The following is a 15931-nucleotide window of genomic DNA, read 5'->3' as shown; positions in this document are numbered from 1 at the left end:
CTAGAACTATGGCTCACTGCAAAAAAAAAAAATTTCATATTATGCTATGCTATATGATTTAGGTTATTGAATTAGAAGGAAATAATGTTTACGTCCCTTGAATACACTGGTTTTTTTTGCCTTTTTTTTTTTTTTTTCACTGCCACACTAGTGGCATATAGGAGTTCCCAGGCTAGAGACTGAATTGGAACTGCAGCTGCCAGCCTACACCACAGCCACAGCAATGCCAGATCTGAACCGCGTCTATGACCTACACCACAGCTCATGGCAATGATGGATCCTTAAACCCACTGAACAAGGCCAGGGATGGAACCCTTGCCCTCATGGATACTAGTCAAGTTCATAACTGGCTGAGCCACAATTTTTTATTAAAGAAAACAGTTAAGAGTTTCAGAGTGGACAGCCATAGAATTGTATCTTGTAAAATTTCTTTATAATTATCCTTATTAAAAGATCATACTATTGAAAAAGTATAGAATTTCAGCCTCTTTCAATATTATTTTGGTAGTGTCTTTAAATCATATTACCCAGTGAAACAACCAGCTAATAATAAAAACATTAATAAAAATATAATTGAAGCTCAGAATTGAATTTTCTCATTATTTTGTGCCCAAGTGGAGCTGTCCTATTATTTAGGTACTAAGGAAGAACATATTAAACAAATACTTGATCCATAGGCAAGTGAGTGCAAGGAAGCAGCACCCTCCCACATTTGGAAACCACTGCAGTACTTCTCCTGAGATGACAGTACTTTTGTTATTACATAAATTTACAAGTGATTCACTAAAAGTGAATTTCTCACAAAAGGCTGCTTCTGCAACTGTATCTGACACCTTCTTTCTATCTGTGCTGATCCTTTTTCACTTTGCAAAGATTTTATTTATTTAAAGTGTTTCCCAGATCTTGTCTCAGCTGGCTTAGGAAAGTAGTAAAGGTGTTAATTAACACATTTTTAATGTTGAATTTCTCCTTGTTCAACTTTTTTTCTTTTTTCATACTCTGCATTATTCTGTGAGATACCAAGGTAACAATTATTATGTCTTTCAAAAGTTCTATCAACAGTCTTTTTTTTTTTTTGGTGTATATATAAGTATCAGGGTTTAACATACTTTAAAATCGATTTTATTGTGATTGAAATTCAACAGCGTGTTGCCTGGACTCTCCTGGAGTCAAGAAAACAAAATAAACATTTTAAAATAAATTAAATCACAGGGAAGCAAAAGTAATCCAGGCTATAAAGCCTGATCAGTTTAAAGGAAGATAAGGTCCTTGCTAGGAAATGAGACCAGAACAAAAACTTGAAGGAGAGGTAGGATTCTGATAAGCTCAGATAAGTGGAAGACATGTCTGATAGGAATGGTAAGAAGAATGAGAAAAGATTTCAAGAAGAGATTAGAATTAAAGGACACTTTTCAAAAAGTTAAAAAGCATAGCTGTTTTGAATTTAAAATTAACACATGTCAAAGATATTGTTCGTCGCATTAAATAATGAGGAAACCAGTGTGATGGTGTGGCTGGTTCCAAGAGCATTCGAGGAGCTAGATGTCCTTAGAAATTTAATAAAGGAAAGTTAGGATATGATTTCTGGGTTAGAGACAAAACTAGGTAATGTTCTTTAAGGCAGTAAACTGTACTATTGGGTTATCTTCTCTATTGGACAAAAATCTGTGTGTCAACTTGTGACTTCATTACATTTAGGTCTTTGTTTAACAGTAAGCTGAACAAAGTATATGCTTTTAAATAATCCTTGGGTGGACCCTTTAAGCAATGCCTCCAAATGACATTGAAAGGACATTGGTACTCACTCTTTCACTTTAGCTCTGAGTTTCAATGGGTTTTTGTTAACAGTGAGGAAGGTTGGTGTACTTGGGCAATTTTGTTTTCTTCAAGTGAAATGGATGAAGTGAACAGAAAAAGAAAGAAGAAGAGAGTTTGGAGATCTTTGAATGGTAAAGTAATGACTTTGTACCTGTAGGAAATAGTGGGAAGGAATTCAGTAAAGGACTGGGTGTGGACTTGGGAAAAAGCTATTTTAAAAAAAGTGAATTGGGCTAAGTGATATAAGAAATACAACACCTTCTAGGATATTCTTTCAACAATTCAGAATTATAGCTAAATGTCAAGGACAGGAAGGAGTATATGTGACGGGCCAAAAGCCATGCCTATAGAAAGTATACTAGAAAGGAGATATTAATGGAGGCGAGTCATTGCTCAGTTAATTAATTAATCTATTGATCCTGAGCTGAAGATTACAACTTTGAAAACAGCATACATGATCGAAAAGGAACTGATTTGAAGTAAAAGCGAATGAGCTTATAGAATAACTTGGATTACATAAAATTTCACAAGTCATTCAGTCTAGGAGTTCCCTGGAGGTGAAGTGGATTAAGGATCTAGTGTTGTTGCCACTGTGTCATGGGTTTGATCCCTAGCCCAGGAACTTCTGCATGCCGTGGGTGCAGCCAAAAAAAAAAAAAAAATCATTCAGCCTACTTCCTCCATATCCATCTGGGACTAAAAGAGTTTCACTCTTATTCAAATAGATGAGGGATGGAGGGCTAGAACGAGATGGGATCCAGGACTTCCATCTCCTCATCTAGTTCTCTTTCCTGTTTTTTGGTGATTGTGGGAGATTGAATTATTTGCACTACTTTTTCACCCCCCTGTGGTCATTTTATATACCATATTCTTGCCATCATTTCATGATAGGTAGAGTGTGTTTCCCTGATCCTTGGCTTTAGGCTTGGCTGTGTAACTTGCTTAGGTCAATGGACTTCCTTGCATGGTCGGGTTTGCCTTCTTGAGCTTTTTCCATTTCCATGAAAAGAACATACACTGGGTAACCCTACAGCCTAGGCTACACACAGGTAGTCATGTTACCAGGATATTCACTCTGAAATGTCTCATTTGACTAGTTGGCTATTTATTGCTGTGGTTTTTCTGAAGTATATGATTACTGAATCGCCAAAGTAAATGCAATCATCATAAGAGACATACAGTGCATGCATTATAAAAAATTTTATAATGAAATTTATATGCATGTTTTAGCTTTCCTTTTTTTTTGTATTTTTAAAATTATAGTTGATGTACAATATTGGGCCAACTTCTGCTGCACAGCAAAGTGACTCAGTCATACATATATACACATTCTTTTGCTCATATCTCCCCCATAATAGTCTATCCCAAGAGATTGGACAGAGTTCCCTGAAATATACAGTAGGACCTCTTTGCCCATCCACTCTAAAAATAATAGTTTGCATCTTCTAACCTCAAACTTCCAGTCTATCCTACTCCCTCCCCTTCCCCCTTGGCAGCTACAAGTCTGTTCTCCATGTCTATGAGTCTGTTTCTGATCTGTTCATTTGTGTCATATTTTAGATTCCACATATGAATGATATATGGTATTTCTCTTTTTCTTTTTGACTTACTTCACTTAGTATGAGAATCTCTAGTTGCATCCATGTTGTTGCAAATGGCATTATTTTTGTTCCATTGTGTATACATACCACATCTTCTTAATCCATTCTTTTGTCAGTAGACATTTAGGTTGTTTCCACGTCTTGGTTATCGTGAATAGTGCTGCAATGAACATAGAGGTGCATGTATCTTTTTGAATTGTAGTTTTGTCCAGATATATGCCCAGGAGTAGGATCGCTAGATCACATGGTACTTCTATATTTAGTTTTCTGAGGAACCTCCATACTGTTTTCCATAGTGGTGGTTGTTTTAGCTTTCTATAAATTACTGTGTGTTCATTGCCTTGTTGAATGAATATACCAGATTCAGACTGATGGAGAAACGGAGACAGCTCACCAATAAGTGAAGCAAGGTTTATTTATCTGAAGGAAGCCCATGTTGTTGGGATGATTAGCAAAAGGATCAGCTATACTCTCTAAAAGTTATAAGTTTCTGCACATTGACAGTCTTTCCAGAAGAGAATGGTTGCCAGTGCTAATGCCTGAGTGAGTGAGAGTTACATCAGACTTTGTGGGAGCCCAAATGCCCTGCCTCTAAACCACCTAAGGCAAGAGAAATTCTGCATATTAGCTGCTTTGGACTTGTACTGGGTTCTACACCACAGAAGGAGGAGCACCTTAGCCATCTTGGTGATAAAAAATGTACAATTGCAGACCTTGGTACAGTGCACTTAGGAGATACATTAGTCTTCTATTTCTGCTAATTGTCTCACATAGATTCCCAAAAACTTGGTGGATTTTCTTTCAGAGGGTGCTAGGTTTTGGTCTTAGGTAGTTACTGATATAGCCATTTACATATTCATATTCACACACAAGGGCACCCTTGCATGAATGTATCTTCACATGCTCTTCTGTGCTCTATACTTATGGCTGTCAATAAACATGGCTGAAGGGAGTGATGAGGGGCTGTCATCTTCTTGATAGGACAGCTCAGTGGGACTCGGAGTCCCCCTGTATTAAGAACTACAATCAGGTCCCCATGGGAAGATACATGCAAATCTGTACACTTTCACATTTGCATTCAACTTACAGAGTTATTCCTTGCTTGCTTTTAAGATGTGCCGCAGTTGTTTATTTTATTTCAACTCAGGATACAGTCATCATAATGTGAAATTAACATCTAATTGTTGGAGTTCCTTGAGAACTATGATTCATTATTTTATTAAAATATCTGACTGCCATCCAAGGCTCAGAAACTTTCCAGACTTCCTATTTTTGGAGGCACAAGAGCAGGTCTTTGGAATGCCCCTGGATGGAATGGATGGGTAAATGAGAGAATCACACTTTTACTACTGTCCCTGCAGGTAGTTATAGTGATATAGGGCTGTGTTAAGGCTCTAGTAATTAAATTAGGGAAATACATACACTGGTGAGATATCAGAAAGCATCATACATTAGCTGTCCTCTATCTCTGTAGGAAGGCAGAGTGAGGTCCATATTAATATTTTTTCCAGGAGCTATTTGCATTTATTCAGTAGACCCGAGTTCTTCATGTACCCCCCCATTCCACCCACTGGTTTTTTTGTTTGTTTGTTTTGTTTTGTTTTTTCTTTTTTTTCCCTGCAGCTGCAGCATGTGGAAGTTCCTGGGCCAGGGATCAAAACTGTGTCACAGCAGTGACAATACCAGTTCCTTAAACTGCTGAGCCACCAAGGAATTCCAGCCACCTACAGTTTGAGTCACAATATTTTCTGGATCAAAACTGGGATGCTTGGGAGTTCCCTGGTGGTTTAGTGGTTAGGACACAGAACTTTCACCACTGTGGTCTGAGTTAGAACCCTAGTCTGGCAACTGAGATTCCATCTTGAGCTGCCGCATGCAGCAGCCAGAAAAAAAAAAGAGAGACAAAATTGGGACACTTGATCTAATATAAGATTCAACACCTGTTGTGGGAATAGGAGGAGTTATTTAAATGGAAATAACCATAAAATTGGGGGCATAGAGTTATTAAATACCCATGGACACAATTTACAAGAATAACCCTGGGTTTTATCATAATTACTTGGGCTATCTCTTGAAACTACATCCTAATTGTGGCCTTGAAATTACAAAAGCACTGTTTTTTAATTTTTCTTTTTTCTTTTTAGGGTTGCGCCTGCAGCATATTGGAAGTTCCTAGGCTAGGGGCTGGATCAGGGCTGGACCAGAGCTGCAGCTGCTGGCCTACGCCACAGCCACAGCAACGTGGCTGCAATTCTCAAGGATACGAGTTAGGTTTGCAACTCGCTGAGCCACAATGGGAACATCTCCGTACCACATATCTCTAAAATCACACTCTTTTTTTGAGTTCCCATTGCGGCTCAGTGGAAACAAATCCAACTAGGAACCATGAGGGTGAGGCTTCGATCCCTGGCCTTGCTCAGTGGGTTAAGGATCCGGCATTGCTGTGGGCTGTGGTGTAGGTTGCAGACGTGGCTCAGATCTGGCATTGCTGTGGCTGGCTGTGGTGTAGGCCAGCGGCTACAGCCCTGATTAGACCCCTAGCCTGGGAACCTCCATATGCTGCAGGTGTGGCCCTAAAATGACATAATAAAAATAAAATCATACTCTTTTTTAATACTTTCCAACAGAAAATTTCAGCTCAGTTGGGAGAACTGGGTTTCTTTTAGGGTTTGGGGGGGCTAACAAGGCTCGTGTACCATCCAGCCTCCTGGTGATCCTCAGATCCAAATAGATTCTGTAATACCAGTACTATCGAGAATATCCATTGGAGGACACTAGAACACAACAAATAGATGAGAATGTAGGCCTCCAAAAGTAACTTAAAGTAAATCCTCTGCACAAAGTCAGACAATTTACTCTCCAAAATTAAATCTAATGGCTCTCGAACTATTAAAAATTGGACTCATTATCAATATTTCTACTGGAAAACAAATTCTATGACTGGTACTCCTAGTCTTTCAAAGTTGCAATTTTAGAACTGGCTGATGAATGATTTCCACAGAGGTAAATAGATAAATTATTTTAATAACCTGAACATTTATTAGGAATCTGCTTTGGAAGTTCTGCTTAATAGCCTATCCTTGATTAAATCTTTATGATAGACAAATGGAGTCCTTTGCAGGTTGATGAACTAGGTTTGTCTGACAAGCCCTCTGAATATGGGAACTTGATAAGGCTCGTGGGAAAAATAACAACAACAACAAAAAACCCAAAAAACCAGGAGTCCTGCCAAAGGGAATTATTCCAGGCAAATTATTAGGTAAAAGCCCTGACAAGAGGAAAATCTTTGACATCCCTGATGAGGGTTTGTAAACTTTGTCATAATATGTTTTCAAGTGTTTGAATAGCCTGTTAACAATTTTTAATCTCAAATGATAATTGTTTACATGATGTGACTATCATTTAGACATTTGGGCCTATAATTTTAATTTAGAATAAAAAGAAGCTTATGTTTTGGACTTGTTCCCATTTCTGAAATTCCCCGAACTCTGCCTATTGTTTATACACAGCTTGAATTGTAAATAATGATGCCAACAATATGAGAATTTGTTAAACATATTTGTTAAACACATTACATAATTGTGTGAGAAGAATAAACACTCACACATAAACTTATCTTGGTAATAATGGCAACCATAGGGATTTATTTCCACTTTATACACAGGGGGGCACTCCCGGTTTGGTTTGCAAAGGAAGAGGATGAAAAATTCTGCGACTGATTTCCTTTTGGAAGTAAGTCTCCCCTTGACTCTGAATGCTTAGCTTGGAGTTCCTCTGGCAGCCAACTTTTTCCCCCCCCGGGGGGGGGGGGCTCTTATTAATTTCAATTCACCTCTCCTTTTGCAACACAGGTTGTCAGGAGGTGAAAGCTCTTATTTATGGTAGTGAGCTAACAAAGGTGTTAAATCAGGCATATTAATGCTTGTAGGTAGTAGTTCCAGTGAGAAGTAAATGTCATTGAAACCACTTAGAATCCATGCAGTGAGTTTACATCCCTAAATGGGGTTCCAGCCTGTTCTGAGACACTTGTATTCCAAGTCATTTAGTTTTGGCCTCGGGCTCTGTTTCTTCATCTCTTTAAAGTGACTAATCTCTATCTTAAGCTTGCATGTTTGGGGGGCGGGGTGTAAATGATCAATTGATTTAAAGCACCCTGCAAAATATAAAGTTGTTTCAGAAGCCAGGAATAATTACAATTATGGTGCTTATAAGTTACTGTATTTAACCGCATAACATTTACTTAATTCTATTTTTTTCCCAATAAAATAGCAACACTGACAGTGGTGGAGAGGAGGGCTGTGTGGCTGAGTCACCCACCCATGGGGCACTCACTCATTTTGATACTGTACGAAATGTCCTCTCATCCTCTCTGTCTCAGCTGGACATCAAAGGCACCTTCAAATTGTGTGATTTGAGAAGAGCCTGATAAAAGTGTGAGCAGGATTCGGGGAGAGTCAGCATCTCGAGGCTAGCAAATGTGGGGAGCCCATGCACACGACAGGACCAAAAAGGCAGGGTCAGGGGGGCTATGGAGCCTCAGCGTCAGGCAGAGGACTCGGAGTGTCCACTGCAAACTGGGGTTGGGAGACCAGAGGCAGAAATACCAGACCTCACTTTTGCCCCCTTTTCAGTCTCCTGTCACTGTTCCCACTTGCCTACAACCATGAGGAGGCCAAAGATGGCAAGGGAGCTCTTTGACGAGGTGTGCGAAGCTCAACCGAGTGCTTGGCTCGGCTCGGCTTGGGGGGTGGGGGTTCCCGACGGGGGGGAGGGCGTGGTCTACAGGGGGAAAACGGAACAGGTTCTGCCCGCCTGCCAACTTCCCCACCCCCAGGCAACCAAATCTCGCGAGGGCCACAGGGGGCTGACGGGATCCTGGCTTCTGAGACGCTCCGCTACAATTTGCCAGGCGGTCCTTCGTGCGTCGTGCCTCAGGCTTGTGACCCGCAGTATTAAGTAAGATTTCTGACGTTCTCCTTCCTTGCATTTACTAAAGAATAGTGAATTTTGAAATAGAACTAAACTAAAAAACGCCAGATGACAGTTAATCTACGAAGTCATGCTGTTAAATCTGAGCAGTCTCACCTGTGCTGTTCTCTCAGTTATCTTGACACTGATGAGTGTTCCGGAGTCTTCAGATGCTAATGTTGATGTTTGAAAAAAAAAGGAAAATATGTTAAAAAAAGAAGTGGTGGACGTTATGAAGAGAAATCACAAATCTTGATTTCCCTTTCATGCTAGAAAAGGGGAAGGTTCAAAAACAAGCGCATATACAAGTCAATGTATTTTCTTTAAATTTGGGGGGTTGTAATTTATTTTTTCATCCCCCTTTATACTTTGTATTGTGGTAATGTATCTTCCCACTTTCTTGGTGTGTTGTTTTTTCCCTTAAGATTTTTTCTTTGAACAAAATTAGAGATCCTAGATAGAGTCCTCTTTGCTTGTGTAATTCTCCTTCCTTCTCTATAAGGCAGTACTGTTCTGAGTTCAGTGTTTCTGAGCCACGTGTGCTTTAAAGTTTTAACCAGGGCTGCTTTACCAGTATGTACAGGGGCAGTGTTTGGAAGGTCCTGTGCTTAGTTCAATGCTCTTTTTTTCTTTTTCTTTTTGCCTGTGCCCACAACATGTGAAAGTTCCTGGGCCAGGGATTGAACCTGTGCCCCAGTAGAGTCCCAAACCACTGCAGTGACAAGGCCAGTTCTTTAAACCACCGCACCACAAGAAAACTCTTAATGCTCTTATTCTTGATCAAGGCAGTGTTCCCTGTTTTGTAATATTTAAAGATTCTTTTGATGGTGGGATACAATATGCTAACACTCAGGTAGATAAAAGGCAGAACTCTTTCTTAGAGCTGCAAATGGGAGAAGAAAGCCACTTGGTGCCATACAAGGGATTGCCTCTAATAGGGTAAGAGCAAACTGGAGCTGTTTAATGTAATAGCTTATGTAAGGCAGGGTAGTGATGGGGTGAGCTAGGTTTCCTGGGGACCCTGTGAACTGGCCAGTTTGAATAATTTTGCAGGCTCTGTAGAGTGAGGCAGAAGGGGCTGTCTCTAGTGGTCTGGTACTTGGCCTTAGGTGTGAGGTCTCTGATAAGGGAGGTGGTTGGGTATGTGCATAGCGGTCCAGAGAGTCTGACAAAGGAAGTGGTTGGAGTGAGGGGTTAGCAAACTGCTGGTGAAGGGAAATTGAGGATTTCCACCAGGAATTCAAAATGAGGTCAAGACAGCACTTGTGAAATATTATATTACAGACCTACATCGTCGTTTTCCACTAAGCTCTGTAAATTATGTAGCCAGTCCTCATTTTAAACTATATTTATCCATAAGCACTGTATAGTACTGTTTTGTATGCACTAAGATTTTCACCAGCAGTTAGGTTGTTTAAATTTTTGTTTTTGGCTTCATTTTGTTTCATTTAAAAAAAATAGGAGTTCCCTCTGTGGCTCAGCAGATTAAGAACCTGATGTAGTCTCTGTGAGGATGCAGGTTCGATTACTGGCCTCACTCAGTGGGTTAAGGATCCAGCATTGCTGAAAGCTGTGGTGTAGGTCTGCAACTGCAACTCCAGTTCCACCCCTCCTGGGAACTTCTGTATGCCACTGATGTGGCCATAAAAATAAAAATAAATAAATAAATGATGTGGCAATAAAATTCTTGGAGATAATTTCTTGCATGCACATGTTTCTTTAGGAAATACAAATATGAAGGCAATTGCTTGGTACAAGGTATATACCTATTTGATATTTATAATCTTATGTCCCTATTCTACAGTTAAATTCATTTAATGTATACTGTCACTCATTTTGCCATGGTTTTCCCATCATCTCAGTTGGCTGGAATTTGTTGTCTAGATGTTTCCTCAAGAAGGGCTCATGAGAAAAATATCCCCTGAGTTACTCATGCAACACAGTTTTTCAGTAGCCTTTATTCAGAAGGATAGTTTGGTTGGCTGTAAAATCCTTGGTTCACACTTTTCTCCAGTAGAGTCTTCTGGAATTTGCTCTGCTGCCTTTGGCTTTGGATAATGTGGAAAAGTGTGATCTGAGGCTAGTTGTTTCTCTTATAAGTGTCTTGGTCAGTTTGCCTGACAAATGAAATGATTTCTTTTAATGTTTAAATTCTGATAATTTTGCTAGGATTTGTCTTAGTCCTAATTGCTCTGGGTGAATTTTCTCAGGCACATGGTGTGCCATTTCAATGTGTACATTTAACTCCTTTTTTCTTTCCCAGAAATTTTCTTGAATTATAATTTAAAAAATTTGTTCTAATCTAATGTTCTTTGAAAACAATAATTACAGTCACCTCTCAGTATCCACTGGGGGATTGGTTCCAGGAACCCTGCAGATACCTAAATTCCTGGATGCTTAAGTCTCATATAAAATGGTATAGTATTTATAAACCACACAGCCTCCCGTATACATGAAATCATCTTCAGATTACTTGTCATACCTAATATAATGTAAATGCCATGTAGATAGTTGCTGGGTTATAGCAAATTCAAGTTGTGCTTTTTGAAACTTTCCAGATTTTTTTCCCCTAATATTTTTAACCCATAGTTGGTTGAATCCATGGATGCAGGTTGACTCTACATCCCAAGGATATGGAGGGCTGATAGTATATTTATGGTAGAAACATTTGTCTGTTTTTTCTTTTTTCTCTCAATTTCTCCTTTTTCTTTTTAAACTCTTTATTTTTTATTTTGATTGCTTTTCTGATATCTATAATTGATATTAATTGCTGTTCCCCCCAAAATATTTATTCTCTCTTGCTTTCATTTTAATTTAGTTCTTTTTCATATCATACCATTTTTCTTTCAACTTTTCCCTTGAGTTCACACAATATTTAATCCATCTCATTCCTTTTCCTCATCATTTCCTCTATTTTTCTTCTCACAGCCTGTTCTCTGAGTTTCTGCACTTCTGATTTGTGTGCTTATCTTTGAGAGAGAAATAGCTTTTAAAAAGTTGTGGCAAAAATACTTGGTCACTATTTTCTTCTATTCTGTGACAATCTTTCCCTGGCAGTGCTTTTGTCTGAGTGTTTTGCCACTCATTTTTTCTTATAGTATTATTGTATTGAGGTTGTACCAATTTTTTACTAGTTTTTAAATAAAGAATGAGTTGCACTTTCCTGGCCTAGCTATTTATAGATATTCCCTTTAGGGAGAGCATTTGTCCTGGTGTGTTTTGGGGTATTTTGGCCTCTTACTATTTCACTACTCTTTTAAAAGATTTTTATTTAGTTCAAGTATAGTGGATTTACAATGTTGGGTACTTAATTTCTCCTGTTACAACATGTCTCAGTTATACAGATATGTATTATACATACAGTGTGTTCATATTCTTTTCCATTATGATTTGTCACAGAATTTTGGATATAATTCTCTGTGCTATACAGTAGGACCTTGTTTGCTTATCCATCCTGATGTAATAGTTTGTATCCGCTAACCTCAACTCCCAATCCATCCCTCCCCCCACTTCTGTCCCCCTTGGCAACCACAAGTTTGTTCTCTATGTGAATCTGTTTCTATTTCTTAGATAAGTCTGTTTGTATAATATTCTAAATTACACATGTAAGCGATATCACGTAGTATTTGCCTTAGTCTGACTTACTTTACTCAGTATGATAATCTCTAGGTGCATCCATGTTGCTATAAATGGCATTGGTTTTGTCACTATTCTTTTTAAGTCCTCTTTGTACTTGTATCCCTTCTTCTCCTATCTGTCTTCCCTACATCCTTTAGCAATTGCAAAAGAGATAGGTTTCACTTTAGGATACACCCTTCTTCCAGAAAGGACCTGTGTTTGGGGAGGGGGTGGGGCAGAGGCAAGGGGATTTTCTAAGATCTCTTGCCAGGAAGCTAACTGCATTTGCTACTCCTGTACATAGCAGTTGCTGTATTCTTGACATACTTTTAGGATTTTTCTTACATTTTTTGGCCTTCATTGTCTCCAATCACTATTTCAAAGAGACTAGAAAGATACATTAAGGGAAATACTATGGAGAGAAGTCAAAGTAGAAGTATACAGTTAAAATATCTTACTTTTGTAAGTTTTCAAATTATATGTCCAGCTGATCATATTGTGAGGGCCTTGAAGTGAAGAACTGAAGTTCTCATGTTTGCCCTTGGGGATGAGGGAAGGAAAGGAGTTTGAATTTTTCTTTTCTTTTTTTTTGGTGTGGTTGCTAACACCAGGAAAAAAAAAATTTTTTTATTAAAAGTATAGTTGATTTACAGTGTTGTGTCCATTTCTGATGTACAGCAAACTGACCCAGTCATATGTATATGTATATTCTTTTTCTCGTATTATCTTGAGGCAGAAACTGATGAAACCTACTGGGACAGTGTTGGAGTGGGGAGTGATCAACTTTTTTGGCACTTGAATAATTCCCAGTCCTAGTTTTTTTTTTTTTTTTTTTTGAAGTATGGTGGTTTTGCTATGTTGTATTAGTTTCTAGTGTACAGAAAAGTGATTCAGTTATACATATGTTATAGGATATTAAATATAGTTCCCTTTGCTATGCAGTAGGACCTTGTTGTTTGTCTATTTTATATAAAGTAATGCTTATCTGTTAATCCCAAACTCCTAACTTATCCCTGCTCCACTCTTTCCCTTTTGGTAATCATAACTTTTTTTCCTGTATCTATGAGTCTGTTTCTGTTTGGTGAATAAGTTCATTTGTATCACTTTTTTAGATTCCACATATAAATGATATCATATGATATTTGTCTTTCTCTTTCTAGCTTACTTCACTTAGTATGATGATCTCTAGGTCCAACTATGTTTCTGCAAATGGCATTATTTCATTCTTTTTATGGCTGAGTAATATTCCTATATATATTCATATATGTCACATATATTCGTCTCTCTCTCTCTCTCTCTCTATATATATATATATATATATATATATATATATGTATCTTCTACTTTATCCCTTTATTTGTCCATCGTCACTTAGGCTGCTTCCATGTCTTGGCTATTGTAAATAGTGCTGCTAAGAACATCGGAGCACATGTATGTTTTCAAATTAGAGTTTTTTCCTGATATATGGCCAGGAGTGGGATTGCTGGATCATATGTTAACTCTATTTTTAGTTTTTTAAGGAACCTCCAGACTGTACTCCATAATCCAGCCCTAGTTTTTAATCCACTGCAAATTTTTTTTTTTTTAATTTTTTGTCTTTTTAGGGCCACACCCTCGGCGTATGGAGGTTCCCAGGCTAGGGGTCGAATTGGAGCTGTAGCTTCTGGCCTACACCACAGCCACAGCAATGCATCTGTGACCTATACCACAGCTAATGGCAATGCTGGATCCTTAACCCACTGAGCAAGGGCAGGGGTCAAACCTGCGTCCTCCTGGATGCTAGTCAGATTCGTTTCCACTGAGCCATAACGGGAACTCCACATTGCAAGTTTTATCTCTGCTTGTACCACTTACTTCCTTGGGAACTAATTTGGTGGTGATGGTTGGTGGAGATGATTTTGGAAATCGATGGAAGTGGGGAGTCTTAGGTGCACTGTAGTCGCCTTGCACCTAGTCTAGAACCTCTGTATCTTTTCAGTTCCATTAGATTTTACACCAGTCCTAGAGGGAAGATATCACGTGTTATATAATTCTATATTAATCATAGTTCTTTGCTTATTGTAGGTGCTGAATCACTATTTGTTGTTTTAATATCGGATTATATTTATTTTTGAGTTTTTATCAAGGATAAAAATCAAGGATAGATAACTGATAAATTCACAGACATTCTCAAAAGTATAATACATCATTTGACTATATCTTATTTCACCAGTGAGAAGTGTTTATCACTTACTTATTATCTCATTTTTATTTGAGGTATTTCCTTTTAAAATATAATAAAGTGGTATGAAATATTAAGACAGATTCCTTTCCTTCCCCAATTCATATATATCATCTGATGAAAAACATACAAGCTATCTTACTATAAGGACACTTGACTCACATACACTAATTTTGGGGGGTGATTAGCAGCATGTGGAATGTCAGTGCCCTTGGGCAGAGCTAATACCATCCAGGAGAGGACTAATCTTGTATCAAAGAAACAACTAGGATATATTTTTATAATAATATGATTTGATCTAAGAATGTCTACCAGTCATTGGCACATACTTTCTTAGTAGTACCAGGAAATAACTGTTTTTTTTATTGGAGTAAATAAGGTGATTTACAATGTTGTGTTAGTTTCAAGTGTACAGCAAAATGATTCATTTATACATACATATATATGCATATTCTTTTTCAGATTCTTTTCCATTATGGTTTATTACAAAATATTGGCTAAAGTTCCCTGTGCCATACAGTAGGTCCTTGTTGATTATCTATTTTATGTATAGTAGTGTGTATCTGTTACCTGCAAACTCCTAATTTATCCTTCTTCACCTTTCCTCTTTGGTAACCATAAGTTCGTTTTCTATGTCTGTGAGTCTATTTCTGTTTAGGAAACAACTATTTTAAAATTGGCATCAGGTATTTTGGCACAGGTATATTAACAAAGCCCAAAGTAATGGCATTAAAATTGAATCCAGTATATCCTGGCCTTAAGTGTCAGTCATCAAGGATTTATTTGATGAATACAAGTCCAGCATTGGGCTGCGGGGCATGAGAAGAGACACGTGTCCCTGCTCTAAAGGAGTTTGTGGTCTAGCCCAGTGTTTCTCAAGCAGGGTTACTACCCCTTGAGGGTTGTGAAATTAATCTGGTGGGTCACCGCCAGATTGAAAATAGCATATATCAGAGTGCAATTTAGGTAATAACAGCTAACATCATTTTATATTACTTATGACTATAAAATGCTTTGCTAACTGAGCTTGCTGTCAAAAAATGTTTGGAAAAAAAAAATTAAGAGTTCCCGTAGTTGCTTAGTGGAAATGAATCCGACTAGTAACCTTGAGGTTGTGGGTTCGATCCCTGGCCTCGCTCATTGGGTTAAGGATCCGGCGTTGCCGTGAGCTGTGGTGTAGGATGCAGATGCAGCTCGGATCTGGCATTGCTGTGACTGTGGCATAGGCCAGTGGCTAGACCTCTGATTCGATCCCTAGCCTGGGAAGTTCCATATGTTGTGGGTGTGGCCCTAAAAAGCAAAAAAACAAAGTTTGAAAAACATTGACTTCTACAAGGATGGAAGGAATATGGGGGATGGGGAGAGACCACATACATAACAACAGCAATAATAGCTTATATGTGCCATGTGCCAAAAACAAACAAACACAACACAACAAAACATTGACTTCTAGGTAGAAAAAAATTTTTGGATACACCAGGAAAAATTAGCCTCTCAGAATCAGGTCTTCATTTCCTTGAGCTACTCTAACAAAGTGCCACAAACTGGGTGTCTTAAACAGCAGACCTTTATTGTCTCAGTTCTGGAGGCCAGAATTCCAAGAGCCAGTTGGCAGGGTTGGTTCCTTCAGAGGGCCTTGAGGGAGAATCTGTTCCAGGCCTCGTGTAGCTTCTGGGGCTCTGCTGGTAGCCTGTGGTGTTCCTTG

The 15931-nt window shown here is 38.5% G+C and overlaps 1 long non-coding RNA gene across 1 annotated transcript in view; it reads left to right on the top strand.

Moving 5' to 3' along the window:
* LOC102158325 overlaps positions 8283-15931 on the top strand; it is a 132289-nt gene continuing 124640 nt past the window's right edge. Inside the window, exon 1 of the long non-coding RNA XR_002338130.1 lies at positions 8283-8375. This is a non-coding gene — a long non-coding RNA (uncharacterized LOC102158325). The remainder of the gene's footprint in view (positions 8376-15931) is intronic.

The sequence above is a fragment of the Sus scrofa genome, chromosome 13 (genome assembly GCF_000003025.6).
Source record: "Sus scrofa isolate TJ Tabasco breed Duroc chromosome 13, Sscrofa11.1, whole genome shotgun sequence".
Lineage (NCBI taxonomy): Eukaryota > Metazoa > Chordata > Mammalia > Artiodactyla > Suidae > Sus > Sus scrofa.
This window is presented reverse-complemented; position numbering and strand designations above follow the sequence as displayed.